A 14,854-nucleotide genomic window follows, 5' to 3' on the forward strand; every position below is an offset into this window, starting at 1 on the left:
TTTGGTGGTTTCTGTTATAAAGTCGCTAAAATATTCACAATACAGTGAAAAGAGGCCTTCAGACTTCAGCAACCATCCAACACTAATACACTAAATGCTACTTTGCATTTCCCCTGTGAGGCTGTCAAATCAAATAAACTGTTAATTGGTGGTGGACATGATCAGTCAAGACATTAAAGTTTAACTCGGACACATGAAATTGACTAATCTTCAAAATAACAAAACAGTTACAGAAATTTCAGACCACAAATAATGCAAAGAAAACAAGCTCATAATCATTTATAAACAACACAGTACTAATATTTCAACTTAGGATGAGTCAACAAATCAATATTTGGTGGAATAACCCTGATTTTTAATCACAGCTTTCATGTGTCTTGGCATGCTTTCCACTAGTCTTTCACATTGCTGTTGGGTAACTTTATGCTACTCCTGGCACAGAAATTCCAGGAGCTCGGTTTTGTTTGATGGCTTGTGATCATCCTTCTTCCTCTTGATCACATTCCAGAGGTTTTCATTGGGGTTCAGGTCTGGAGATTGGGCTGGCCATGATAGGATCTTGATTTGGTGGTCTCTCATCCATTGAAATACACAAAATTTCACCTCGTCTGCCAGTTCAGTCCAGTGATTAATCATTCCACATGCCATCCTGCTACCAATATTTTCACAGTGCTGTTGCGACCTCACCACCTAGAGAGAGTCATAACACAAGGCTAAACTCCTGCTGAACCTTCTTTTTTTTTTTGACTCTTCTTTTTCTGCTGGTGATTGCTCACCTGAGATGGAAACTCCAGGAAGGCACCAAACGCAACACATCAACACTTATTCTAACGTGATTGTGTGTGTATAGTAGGAGTAAGTTTGTACTTTTACCAAACTACTATCAGAGGAAAATGGCTTTAGTAACGACTAGCACAGCCTTGGCTAGGTTCCACCCAAGTGATTCAAACTGAATACAAGCTGTTTAATAGTCACCACTTGTCATATTGTAGGTTTGAATGTCCACAAATTAAAGATCTCGGTCTGCTTCAACAGTCTTTAACTATGTTCTACTGAGAGAGAGAGAGAGAGAGAGAGAGAGAGAGAGAGAGAGAGAGGGGTAATGTAAAGAAATTGTGTGTCCATGTCCATTTTTGTCTTAGCGGAGGTGGAGATGTCTGTACTTCAAGACCCACGTGAGGCAGCACACCAGCTGTTCTGCAGGCCCAGACACAGACCAGTGGAGAAGAAGCACCCCTGCCCCACTCACACACCCACGCAGAAGCCCAGACACAGACCAGTGGAGAGGAAGCACCCCTGCTCCACTCACACACCCACGCAGAGTTCTGGATCTGAGACGTGAGAGCAGCCTGCATTCCTGAGAATGGGAAGTTCTGGATCTGGATCGCCCCACAAATGAGTGACTGCATTGCACTTATTACATTATACCTACTTCAATGTAAAATACTTTTGGGTGTGAGATACTATGATGCCTATTTTGGTGTTTTAATGTTAGGTAGGCCATCCAGGGCTGATCTAAGCTTTCTAAGAGTTTATGAACAGATAGCAGTCAGAAGAGGATAGATTTAGTGTGTTTGGTTCCTCCCCCTTTGAATCTTGATGCCTCTCAAGGTTTCTTCCTCCTGCTCTAGGGAGTTTTTAATTGTCACTGTCAACCCTGGTTTGCTGACTGAGGGTTTGGACTTGGACATTTGTAAAGCTGCTTTGTGACATCTGTTGTAAAAAGTGCTATATAAATAAATTTGATTTGATAGTTAAGTGCAGGAAATGAAAAACATGATTTGACTGATGTGTTGTAATTCTTACTCAAAGTAACTCACAAACAAGGTAAAGTGTTCCACAGGTCTATATAATATGCACGAGAGAGAGAGCATGTGAAGCTAGGTGAAGTTAGCGCTCAGCGCCGAGCACCTCTGAGACTGCTGCAAGTGCGCTCTCTGGTGGAGCAGCAGCAGAACTGCAGGGATTCCCCAGACCAGAGAAACAGGCTTTACTCAAAAACAGACGTGAGGTCCTTTTCTAAACTCTACAGGGTTATACAGTGGAAAAAGAAGGAGGAGTGGAGAAGAGCTGGGGGGGGGAGGGAGGGAGGGAGAGAGAGAGAGAGAGAGAGAGACAGACAGACACACACACAGACAGACACACACAGACTCAGAACACAACACACAAAGAGAGTGTGTGAAAGATGTGTGTGAATGAGAGAGAGGTAGGTGTACTTCCATCAGATAGAGCAAAGACCAAACTAAAAGACAAAGGTAAAGGATATTCAGACAAAGAGACTGTGTCTCTAACAGCCACTAGTGTAATGCTGATGTCCATGTGCAGTGAAAGCATACAGCTGTGAAGAAGTCCCAGTATGAGCCAGACACTAGGTTAGATTAGCAGGTCCCTCAAACATGCACGCGTTGTTTGAATATTCTGAATCTTCTGTAGCGCTGCACAGCTGAGAACACAGAGCACCACGCACTGTCCAGACGGCTTTCACTGTCTCTGTGATGAGGTCTCCTGTCTCATGTAGGACTCCACTGATCTTTTCAACCAGAATGACTCCGGATGGTGACTTTGTAATTCTTGTTAACGTTAACCTGCAATAAAGGATTGACCAGCAGTTCTCTTCTATTAATTCTGAAGTCTGCATCATCATTTTCTATTTGAATGATTAATTTTAAAACTAGCTGACTGGGGATTTAGGAACGACATTTATCGGTGGCCCGTACTACGGGAACTTTGTCTGTGGACCCACACTGTTATCAGCACAAACTGACAGATCACCTAAAAACTGCATTGTTCTGTGTGTGATGGCTGAAATTGACAGAAGCGCACGTTTTGAAGGTAAGATGATGCCTTTTAAAAGTTCTGCATAGTTGGAAATTTCAGACTTTTGTTCAGAGAGTTTTGTAGTGGTTGGGTCTCGGGATCATAGAAAGTGCGGACTGAGTGTTGGTGAATAAGAATAGATTGTTAACGTTATAAAAACAATTAAAAGGAGTAACAGTGCACAAAAATGAAAGTGAGACCTTATGCAAACTTAAATGATTGTGTGTGAAAAAAATCTGTATGACAAATAACTATGAAAAAGCCATCCTATAAAAATTTTAAAAAGTAATAGCAAACACCAGCTTGATAAAAAACATACAACTATGAGATGAACAACTGCTCAGAGAGAGATACAGACAAAAGAGCTCAGAGTAAAAAGGCAAAAGCACTGTGGACCCACACTGTTATCAGCACAAACTGACAGATCACCTAAAAACTGCATTGTTCTGTGTGTGATGGCTCAAATTGACAGAAGCGCAGAGAGATAAATGTTAAATGTAGTTGATTGGGTTTGTCTAAAGTGTTCACCTAAGTGTTTGTCGTTTTGTTTCTCTAAAGTGAAGTTAAAAGCGAATTAGGTCATCTAAACGGCTTAGAATTCTTGGTTTTGAAGAACATATGAAAAATACTTATGCATAGTAATTTATTGATTGAAACACTGGGAACTCAAACTCATATCAGACTTTGGCTATTGAGCGAGTGACATACCTTAAATAACGCGGAAAACCGCTTTTCTTCACTTGAGGAAAAAGAAAAGCTATTGCTACCAATGTTTAACTTGTTGTTATCTAGCCATTTATCATTAAGGGCAATATTAGGTTTGGAACTTTTGCCATGGGGGCAGGTGAACCGCTGCCAACTCCAGCAAACAGGTGATGAGCAAACAAATCCAACAAGGAGCAGAAAAAAGAGTTGACCTTTAATGACCTTATAAAATGCAAAAACATTTTGTGAGGCTGTGAGGCCGTAACAAGGAAAAAGAAGGAGAAATGGCTAATGTAATGGAAGTTGTGAAAAAGTGAGCAGCAGCAAAACAAACAGAAGCACAAATGGAAGGGGTTTTCAGTGTATTTTACAGAGCTTATCATTCATAAACAAACAATCATACTGGTGCAACTGTCTTCAGGAGTGATGCAAGCCAAAATAGCAAACAAAACCCAGACTAATTAAATAAAACTACACACTAACTAATCATAACAACACAACTCCCTAACACAAAAACAGAAACCAAACAAACGCCCAACAAAAATAGCAGTCACTCCCTACCACCAGTGTCCAACACCAAAATACCAAAAAACCATATTTACACAATCTATATATATGTATATAGGTATATATACACAACTGCGGAAGTAGGAAGGGCGAAGCCAAAGACGAAGTCCAAAAATGAGGAAACACTCACTCACTCATTCATTCATTCATTCAATCTCACTCACTCACTCTCTCTCTCTCTCCCTCTCTCTCTCTCTCTCTCTCTCCTGGGAGGGGCCTTTAAATAGCCAACACAGTTGGCTGGGAAAGCCGGCAAGGAAAGGGGCGGAGTCTCAATCAGGGTGGAAATCCTGGCAGTGGATCTGGAGCACACACACACATCCATCTTTCCGTAACAAATATGTGACAGGAATTATGTGGAATCCATTCTAAATCCACTCTTATTCGTTATATAAGTCTAAACAGTGGTTTGAATGTTTTTTATATCTTTTTTATAGATTTGGTCAGCTTTTGGTGGTTTCTGTTATAAAGTCGCTAAAATATTCACAATACAGTGAAAAGAGGCCTTCAGACTTCAGCAACCATCCAACACTAATACACTAAATGCTACTTTGCATTTCCCCTGTGAGGCTGTCAAATCAAATAAACTGTTAATTGGTGGTGGACATGATCAGTCAAGACATTAAAGTTTAACTCGGACACATGAAATTGACTAATCTTCAAAATAACAAAACAGTTACAGAAATTTCAGACCACAAATAATGCAAAGAAAACAAGCTCATAATCATTTATAAACAACACAGTACTAATATTTCAACTTAGGATGAGTCAACAAATCAATATTTGGTGGAATAACCCTGATTTTTAATCACAGCTTTCATGTGTCTTGGCATGCTTTCCACTAGTCTTTCACATTGCTGTTGGGTAACTTTATGCTACTCCTGGCACAGAAATTCCAGGAGCTCGGTTTTGTTTGATGGCTTGTGATCATCCTTCTTCCTCTTGATCACATTCCAGAGGTTTTCATTGGGGTTCAGGTCTGGAGATTGGGCTGGCCATGATAGGATCTTGATTTGGTGGTCTCTCATCCATTGAAATACACAAAATTTCACCTCGTCTGCCAGTTCAGTCCAGTGATTAATCATTCCACATGCCATCCTGCTACCTATATTTTCACAGTGCTGTTGCGACCTCACCACCTAGAGGGAGTCATAACACAAGGCTAAACTCCTGCTGAACCTTCTTTTTTTTTTTGACTCTTCTTTTTCTGCTGGTGATTGCTCACCTGAGATGGAAACTCCAGGAAGGCACCAAACGCAACACATCAACACTTATTCTAACGTGATTGTGTGTGTATAGTAGGAGTAAGTTTGTACTTTTACCAAACTACTATCAGAGGAAAATGGCTTTAGTAATGACTAGCACAGCCTTGGCTAGGTTCCACCCAAGTGATTCAAACTGAATACAAGCTGTTTAATAGTCACCACTTGTCATATTGTAGGTTTGAATGTCCACAAATTAAAGATCTCGGTCTGCTTCAACAGTCTTTAACTATGTTCTACTGAGAGAGAGAGAGAGAGAGAGAGAGAGAGAGAGAGAGAGAGAGAGGGGTAATGTAAAGAAATTGTGTGTCCATGTCCATTTTTGTCTTAGCGGAGGTGGAGATGTCTGTACTTCAAGACCCACGTGAGGCAGCACACCAGCTGTTCTGCAGGCCCAGACACAGACCAGTGGAGAAGAAGCACCCCTGCCCCACTCACACACCCACGCAGAAGCCCAGACACAGACCAGTGGAGAGGAAGCACCCCTGCTCCACTCACACACCCACGCAGAGTTCTGGATCTGAGACGTGAGAGCAGCCTGCATTCCTGAGAATGGGAAGTTCTGGATCTGGATCGCCCCACAAATGAGTGACTGCATTGCACTTATTACATTATACCTACTTCAATGTAAAATACTTTTGGGTGTGAGATACTATGATGCCTATTTTGGTGTTTTAATGTTAGGTAGGCCATCCAGGGCTGATCTAAGCTTTCTAAGAGTTTATGAACAGATAGCAGTCAGAAGAGGATAGATTTAGTGTGTTTGGTTCCTCCCCCTTTGAATCTTGATGCCTCTCAAGGTTTCTTCCTCCTGCTCTAGGGAGTTTTTAATTGTCACTGTCAACCCTGGTTTGCTGACTGAGGGTTTGGACTTGGACATTTGTAAAGCTGCTTTGTGACATCTGTTGTAAAAAGTGCTATATAAATAAATTTGATTTGATAGTTAAGTGCAGGAAATGAAAAACATGATTTGACTGATGTGTTGTAATTCTTACTCAAAGTAACTCACAAACAAGGTAAAGTGTTCCACAGGTCTATATAATATGCACGAGAGAGAGAGCATGTGAAGCTAGGTGAAGTTAGCGCTCAGCGCCGAGCACCTCTGAGACTGCTGCAAGTGCGCTCTCTGGTGGAGCAGCAGCAGAACTGCAGGGATTCCCCAGACCAGAGAAACAGGCTTTACTCAAAAACAGACGTGAGGTCCTTTTCTAAACTCTACAGGGTTATACAGTGGAAAAAGAAGGAGGAGTGGAGAAGAGCTGGGGGGGGAGAGAGAGAGAGAGAGAGAGAGAGAGAGAGAGAGAGAGAGACAGACAGACACACACACAGACAGACACACACAGACACAGAACACAACACACAAAGAGAGTGTGTGAAAGATGTGTGTGAATGAGAGAGAGGTAGGTGTACTTCCATCAGATAGAGCAAAGACCAAACTAAAAGACAAAGGTAAAGGATATTCAGACAAAGAGGCTGTGTCTCTAACAGCCACTAGTGTAATGCTGATGTCCATGTGCAGTGAAAGCATACAGCTGTGAAGAAGTCCCAGTATGAGCCAGACACTAGGTTAGATTAGCAGGTCCCTCAAACATGCACGCGTTGTTTGAATATTCTGAATCTTCTGTAGCGCTGCACAGCTGAGAACACAGAGCACCACGCACTGTCCAGACGGCTTTCACTGTCTCTGTGATGAGGTCTCCTGTCTCATGTAGGACTCCACTGATCTTTTCAACCAGAATGACTCCGGATGGTGACTCTGTAATTCTTGTTAACGTTAACCTGCAATAAAGGATTGACCAGCAGTTCTCTTCTATTAATTCTGAAGTCTGCATCATCATTTTCTATTTGAATGATTAATTTTAAAACTAGCTGACTGGGGATTTAGGAACGACATTTATCGGTGGCCCGTACTACGGGAACTTTGTCTGTGGACCCACACTGTTATCAGCACAAACTGACAGATCACCTAAAAACTGCATTGTTCTGTGTGTGATGGCTGAAATTGACAGAAGCGCACGTTTTGAAGGTAAGATGATGCCTTTTAAAAGTTCTGCATAGTTGGAAATTTCAGACTTTTGTTCAGCGAGTTTTGTAGTGGTTGGGTCTCGGGATCATAGAAAGTGCGGACTGAGTGTTGGTGAATGAGAATAGATTGTTAACGTTATAAAAACAATTAAAAGGAGTAACAGTGCACAAAAATGAAAGTGAGACCTTATGCAAACTTAAATGATTGTGTGTGAAAAAAATCTGTATGACAAATAACTATGAAAAAGCCATCCTATAAAAATTTTAAAAAGTAATAGCAAACACCAGCTTGATAAAAAACATACAACTATGAGATGAACAACTGCTCAGAGAGAGATACATACAAAAGAGCTCAGAGTAAAAAGGCAAAAGCACACAAAGAGATAAATGTTAAATGTAGTTGATTGGGTTTGTCTAAAGTGTTCACTTAAGTGTTTGTCGTTTTGTTTCTCTAAAGTGAAGTTAAAAGCGAATTAGGTCATCTAAACGGCTTAGAATTCTTGGTTTTGAAGAACATATGAAAAATACTTATGCATAGTAATTTATTGATTGAAACACTGGGAACTCAAACTCATATCAGACTTTGGCTATTGAGCGAGTGACATACCTTAAATAACGCGGAAAACCGCTTTTCTTCACTTGAGGAAAAAGAAAAGCTATTGCTACCAATGTTTAACTTGTTGTTATCTAGCCATTTATCATTAAGGGCAATATTAGGTTTGGAACTTTTGCCATGGGGGCAGGTGAACCGCTGCCAACTCCAGCAAACAGGTGATGAGCAAACAAATCCAACAAGGAGCAGAAAAAAGAGTTGACCTTTAATGACCTTATAAAATGCAAAAACATTTTGTGAGGCTGTGAGGCCGTAACAAGGAAAAAGAAGGAGAAATGGCTAATGTAATGGAAGTTGTGAAAAAGTGAGCAGCAGCAAAACAAACAGAAGCACAAATGGAAGGGGTTTTCAGTGTATTTTACAGAGCTTATCATTCATAAACAAACAATCATACTGGTGCAACTGTCTTCAGGAGTGATGCAAGCCAAAATAGCAAACAAAACCCAGACTAATTAAATAAAACTACACACTAACTAATCATAACAACACAACTCCCTAACTCCCTAACACAAAAACAGAAACAAAACAAACGGCCAACAAAAATAGCAGTCACTCCCTACCACTAGTGTCCAACACCAAAATACCAAACAAACGATATTTACACAATCTATATATATGTATATAGGTATATATACACAACTGCCGAAGCAGGAAGGGCGAAGCCAAAGACGAAGTCCAAAAATGAGGAAACACTCACTCACTCACTCACTCATTCATTCATTCATTCACACACTCTCTCTCTCTCTCTCTCTCTCTCTCCTGGGAGGGGCCTTTAAATAGCCAACACAGTTGGTTGGGAAAGCCGGCAAGGAAAGGGGCGGAGTCTCAATCAGGGTGGAAATCCTGGCAGTGGATCTGGAGCACACACACACATCCATCTTTCCGTAACACATATGTGACAGGAATTATGTGGAATCCATTCTAAATCCACTCTTATTCGTTATATAAGTCTAAACAGTGGTTTGAATGTTTTTTATATCTTTTTTATAGATTTGGTCAGCTTTTGGTGGTTTCTGTTATAAAGTCGCTAAAATATTCACAATACAGTGAAAAGAGGCCTATCTGTTCTGGGAGATCAATCCATCATCCCTCAGACGCCGTGTGGCAGAAAGAGTCTGACAGTTTTATGGAACAGCTAAGGAAAACAAAAGTTTTGGACCAGACTTCAGCAACCATCCAACACTAATACACTAAATGCTACTTTGCATTTCCCCTGTGAGGCTGTCAAATCAAATAAACTGTTAATTGGTGGTGGACATGATCAGTCAAGACATTAAAGTTTAACTTGGACACATGAAATTGACTAATGGTCAAAATAACAAAACAGTTACAGAAATTTCAGACCACAAATAATGCAAAGAAAACAAGCTCATAATCATTTATAAACAACACAGTACTAATATTTCAACTTAGGATGAGTCAACAAATCAATATTTGGTGGAATAACCCTGATTTTTAATCACAGCTTTCATGTGTCTTGGCATGCTTTCCACTAGTCTTTCACATTGCTGTTGGGTAACTTTATGCTACTCCTGGCACAGAAATTCCAGGAGCTCGGTTTTGTTTGATGGCTTGTGATCATCCTTCTTCCTCTTGATCACATTCCAGAGGTTTTCATTGGGGTTCAGGTCTGGAGATTGGGCTGGCCATGATAGGATCTTGATTTGGTGGTCTCTCATCCATTGAAATACACAAAATTTCACCTCGTCTGCCAGTTCAGTCCAGTGATTAATCATTCCACATGCCATCCTGCTACCTATATTTTCACAGTGCTGTTGCGACCTCACCACCTAGAGGGAGTCATAACACAAGGCTAAACTCCTGCTGAACCTTCTTTTTTTTTTTGACTCTTCTTTTTCTGCTGGTGATTGCTCACCTGAGATGGAAACTCCAGGAAGGCACCAAACGCAACACATCAACACTTATTCTAACGTGATTGTGTGTGTATAGTAGGAGTAAGTTTGTACTTTTACCAAACTACTATCAGAGGAAAATGGCTTTAGTAACGACTAGCACAGCCTTGGCTAGGTTCCACCCAAGTGATTCAAACTGAATACAAGCTGTTTAATAGTCACCACTTGTCATATTGTAGGTTTGAATGTCCACAAATTAAAGATCTCGGTCTGCTTCAACAGTCTTTAACTATGTTCTACTGAGAGAGAGAGAGAGAGAGAGAGAGAGAGAGAGAGAGAGAGAGAGGGGTAATGTAAAGAAATTGTGTGTCCATGTCCATTTTTGTCTTAGCGGAGGTGGAGATGTCTGTACTTCAAGACCCACGTGAGGCAGCACACCAGCTGTTCTGCAGGCCCAGACACAGACCAGTGGAGAAGAAGCACCCCTGCCCCACTCACACACCCACGCAGAAGCCCAGACACAGACCAGTGGAGAGGAAGCACCCCTGCTCCACTCACACACCCACGCAGAGTTCTGGATCTGAGACGTGAGAGCAGCCTGCATTCCTGAGAATGGGAAGTTCTGGATCTGGATCGCCCCACAAATGAGTGACTGCATTGCACTTATTACATTATACCTACTTCAATGTAAAATACTTTTGGGTGTGAGATACTATGATGCCTATTTTGGTGTTTTAATGTTAGGTAGGCCATCCAGGGCTGATCTAAGCTTTCTAAGAGTTTATGAACAGATAGCAGTCAGAAGAGGATAGATTTAGTGTGTTTGGTTCCTCCCCCTTTGAATCTTGATGCCTCTCAAGGTTTCTTCCTCCTGCTCTAGGGAGTTTTTAATTGTCACTGTCAACCCTGGTTTGCTGACTGAGGGTTTGGACTTGGACATTTGTAAAGCTGCTTTGTGACATCTGTTGTAAAAAGTGCTATATAAATAAATTTGATTTGATAGTTAAGTGCAGGAAATGAAAAACATGATTTGACTGATGTGTTGTAATTCTTACTCAAAGTAACTCACAAACAAGGTAAAGTGTTCCACAGGTCTATATAATATGCACGAGAGAGAGAGCATGTGAAGCTAGGTGAAGTTAGCGCTCAGCGCCGAGCACCTCTGAGACTGCTGCAAGTGCGCTCTCTGGTGGAGCAGCAGCAGAACTGCAGGGATTCCCCAGACCAGAGAAACAGGCTTTACTCAAAAACAGACGTGAGGTCCTTTTCTAAACTCTACAGGGTTATACAGTGGAAAAAGAAGGAGGAGTGGAGAAGAGCTGGGGGGGGAGAGAGAGAGAGAGAGAGAGAGAGAGAGAGAGAGAGAGAGACAGACAGACACACACACAGACAGACACACACAGACACAGAACACAACACACAAAGAGAGTGTGTGAAAGATGTGTGTGAATGAGAGAGAGGTAGGTGTACTTCCATCAGATAGAGCAAAGACCAAACTAAAAGACAAAGGTAAAGGATATTCAGACAAAGAGGCTGTGTCTCTAACAGCCACTAGTGTAATGCTGATGTCCATGTGCAGTGAAAGCATACAGCTGTGAAGAAGTCCCAGTATGAGCCAGACACTAGGTTAGATTAGCAGGTCCCTCAAACATGCACGCGTTGTTTGAATATTCTGAATCTTCTGTAGCGCTGCACAGCTGAGAACACAGAGCACCACGCACTGTCCAGACGGCTTTCACTGTCTCTGTGATGAGGTCTCCTGTCTCATGTAGGACTCCACTGATCTTTTCAACCAGAATGACTCCGGATGGTGACTCTGTAATTCTTGTTAACGTTAACCTGCAATAAAGGATTGACCAGCAGTTCTCTTCTATTAATTCTGAAGTCTGCATCATCATTTTCTATTTGAATGATTAATTTTAAAACTAGCTGACTGGGGATTTAGGAACGACATTTATCGGTGGCCCGTACTACGGGAACTTTGTCTGTGGACCCACACTGTTATCAGCACAAACTGACAGATCACCTAAAAACTGCATTGTTCTGTGTGTGATGGCTGAAATTGACAGAAGCGCACGTTTTGAAGGTAAGATGATGCCTTTTAAAAGTTCTGCATAGTTGGAAATTTCAGACTTTTGTTCAGCGAGTTTTGTAGTGGTTGGGTCTCGGGATCATAGAAAGTGCGGACTGAGTGTTGGTGAATGAGAATAGATTGTTAACGTTATAAAAACAATTAAAAGGAGTAACAGTGCACAAAAATGAAAGTGAGACCTTATGCAAACTTAAATGATTGTGTGTGAAAAAAATCTGTATGACAAATAACTATGAAAAAGCCATCCTATAAAAATTTTAAAAAGTAATAGCAAACACCAGCTTGATAAAAAACATACAACTATGAGATGAACAACTGCTCAGAGAGAGATACATACAAAAGAGCTCAGAGTAAAAAGGCAAAAGCACACAAAGAGATAAATGTTAAATGTAGTTGATTGGGTTTGTCTAAAGTGTTCACTTAAGTGTTTGTCGTTTTGTTTCTCTAAAGTGAAGTTAAAAGCGAATTAGGTCATCTAAACGGCTTAGAATTCTTGGTTTTGAAGAACATATGAAAAATACTTATGCATAGTAATTTATTGATTGAAACACTGGGAACTCAAACTCATATCAGACTTTGGCTATTGAGCGAGTGACATACCTTAAATAACGCGGAAAACCGCTTTTCTTCACTTGAGGAAAAAGAAAAGCTATTGCTACCAATGTTTAACTTGTTGTTATCTAGCCATTTATCATTAAGGGCAATATTAGGTTTGGAACTTTTGCCATGGGGGCAGGTGAACCGCTGCCAACTCCAGCAAACAGGTGATGAGCAAACAAATCCAACAAGGAGCAGAAAAAAGAGTTGACCTTTAATGACCTTATAAAATGCAAAAACATTTTGTGAGGCTGTGAGGCCGTAACAAGGAAAAAGAAGGAGAAATGGCTAATGTAATGGAAGTTGTGAAAAAGTGAGCAGCAGCAAAACAAACAGAAGCACAAATGGAAGGGGTTTTCAGTGTATTTTACAGAGCTTATCATTCATAAACAAACAATCATACTGGTGCAACTGTCTTCAGGAGTGATGCAAGCCAAAATAGCAAACAAAACCCAGACTAATTAAATAAAACTACACACTAACTAATCATAACAACACAACTCCCTAACTCCCTAACACAAAAACAGAAACAAAACAAACGGCCAACAAAAATAGCAGTCACTCCCTACCACTAGTGTCCAACACCAAAATACCAAACAAACGATATTTACACAATCTATATATATGTATATAGGTATATATACACAACTGCCGAAGCAGGAAGGGCGAAGCCAAAGACGAAGTCCAAAAATGAGGAAACACTCACTCACTCACTCACTCATTCATTCATTCATTCACACACTCTCTCTCTCTCTCTCTCTCTCTCTCCTGGGAGGGGCCTTTAAATAGCCAACACAGTTGGTTGGGAAAGCCGGCAAGGAAAGGGGCGGAGTCTCAATCAGGGTGGAAATCCTGGCAGTGGATCTGGAGCACACACACACATCCATCTTTCCGTAACACATATGTGACAGGAATTATGTGGAATCCATTCTAAATCCACTCTTATTCGTTATATAAGTCTAAACAGTGGTTTGAATGTTTTTTATATCTTTTTTATAGATTTGGTCAGCTTTTGGTGGTTTCTGTTATAAAGTCGCTAAAATATTCACAATACAGTGAAAAGAGGCCTATCTGTTCTGGGAGATCAATCCATCATCCCTCAGACGCCGTGTGGCAGAAAGAGTCTGACAGTTTTATGGAACAGCTAAGGAAAACAAAAGTTTTGGACCAGACTTCAGCAACCATCCAACACTAATACACTAAATGCTACTTTGCATTTCCCCTGTGAGGCTGTCAAATCAAATAAACTGTTAATTGGTGGTGGACATGATCAGTCAAGACATTAAAGTTTAACTTGGACACATGAAATTGACTAATGGTCAAAATAACAAAACAGTTACAGAAATTTCAGACCACAAATAATGCAAAGAAAACAAGCTCATAATCATTTATAAACAACACAGTACTAATATTTCAACTTAGGATGAGTCAACAAATCAATATTTGGTGGAATAACCCTGATTTTTAATCACAGCTTTCATGTGTCTTGGCATGCTTTCCACTAGTCTTTCACATTGCTGTTGGGTAACTTTATGCTACTCCTGGCACAGAAATTCCAGGAGCTCGGTTTTGTTTGATGGCTTGTGATCATCCTTCTTCCTCTTGATCACATTCCAGAGGTTTTCATTGGGGTTCAGGTCTGGAGATTGGGCTGGCCATGATAGGATCTTGATTTGGTGGTCTCTCATCCACACTTTGATTGGCCTGGCTGTGTGACATGGAGCATTGTCCTGTTGAAAAAAACAACCATTACAGTTGGGGAACATTGTCAAAGCAGAAGGAAGCAAGTTTTCTTCCTGCACAGTTTTGTAAGTTGCTTGATTCATGCGTCCTTCACAAAGACAAAGCTGCCCGATTCCAGCCTGGCTGAAACACCTCCAGATCATCACCAATCCTGCACCAAATTTCACAGTGGGTGTGAGATACTCTGGCTTGTAGGCCTCTCCAGGTCTCCGTCTAACCATTACACGACCAGGTGTTGGATAAAGCTTAAAATTGCACTCATTGGAGAAGATGACCGTATTCCAGTCCTCTACGGTCCAGTCGTAATGGTCTTTTACTAACTTCAGTCTGGTTCTTCTTTGCTTCTCATTGATGAAGGGCTTTTTTCTAGCTTTGCACAACTTCAGCCCTGCCTCCAGAAACCTGTTTCTCACCGTCCTCGCTGTGCAATTCACCCCAGCTGTTGCATGCCACTTTTTGTAGGTCACTTGACATCATTAAGTGACATTTGAATGAGGTGGCGATCATCACAGTCGGTAGATAGTCGAGGCTGCAAGTGCGGGTTAGGAAAGTGTTCTATTCGGCGCGAACAGACACAGGA

The sequence above is a fragment of the Electrophorus electricus genome, chromosome 2 (genome assembly GCF_041902795.1).
Source record: "Electrophorus electricus isolate QZ-2024a chromosome 2, ASM4190279v1, whole genome shotgun sequence".
Taxonomy (NCBI): Eukaryota; Metazoa; Chordata; class Actinopteri; order Gymnotiformes; family Gymnotidae; genus Electrophorus; species Electrophorus electricus.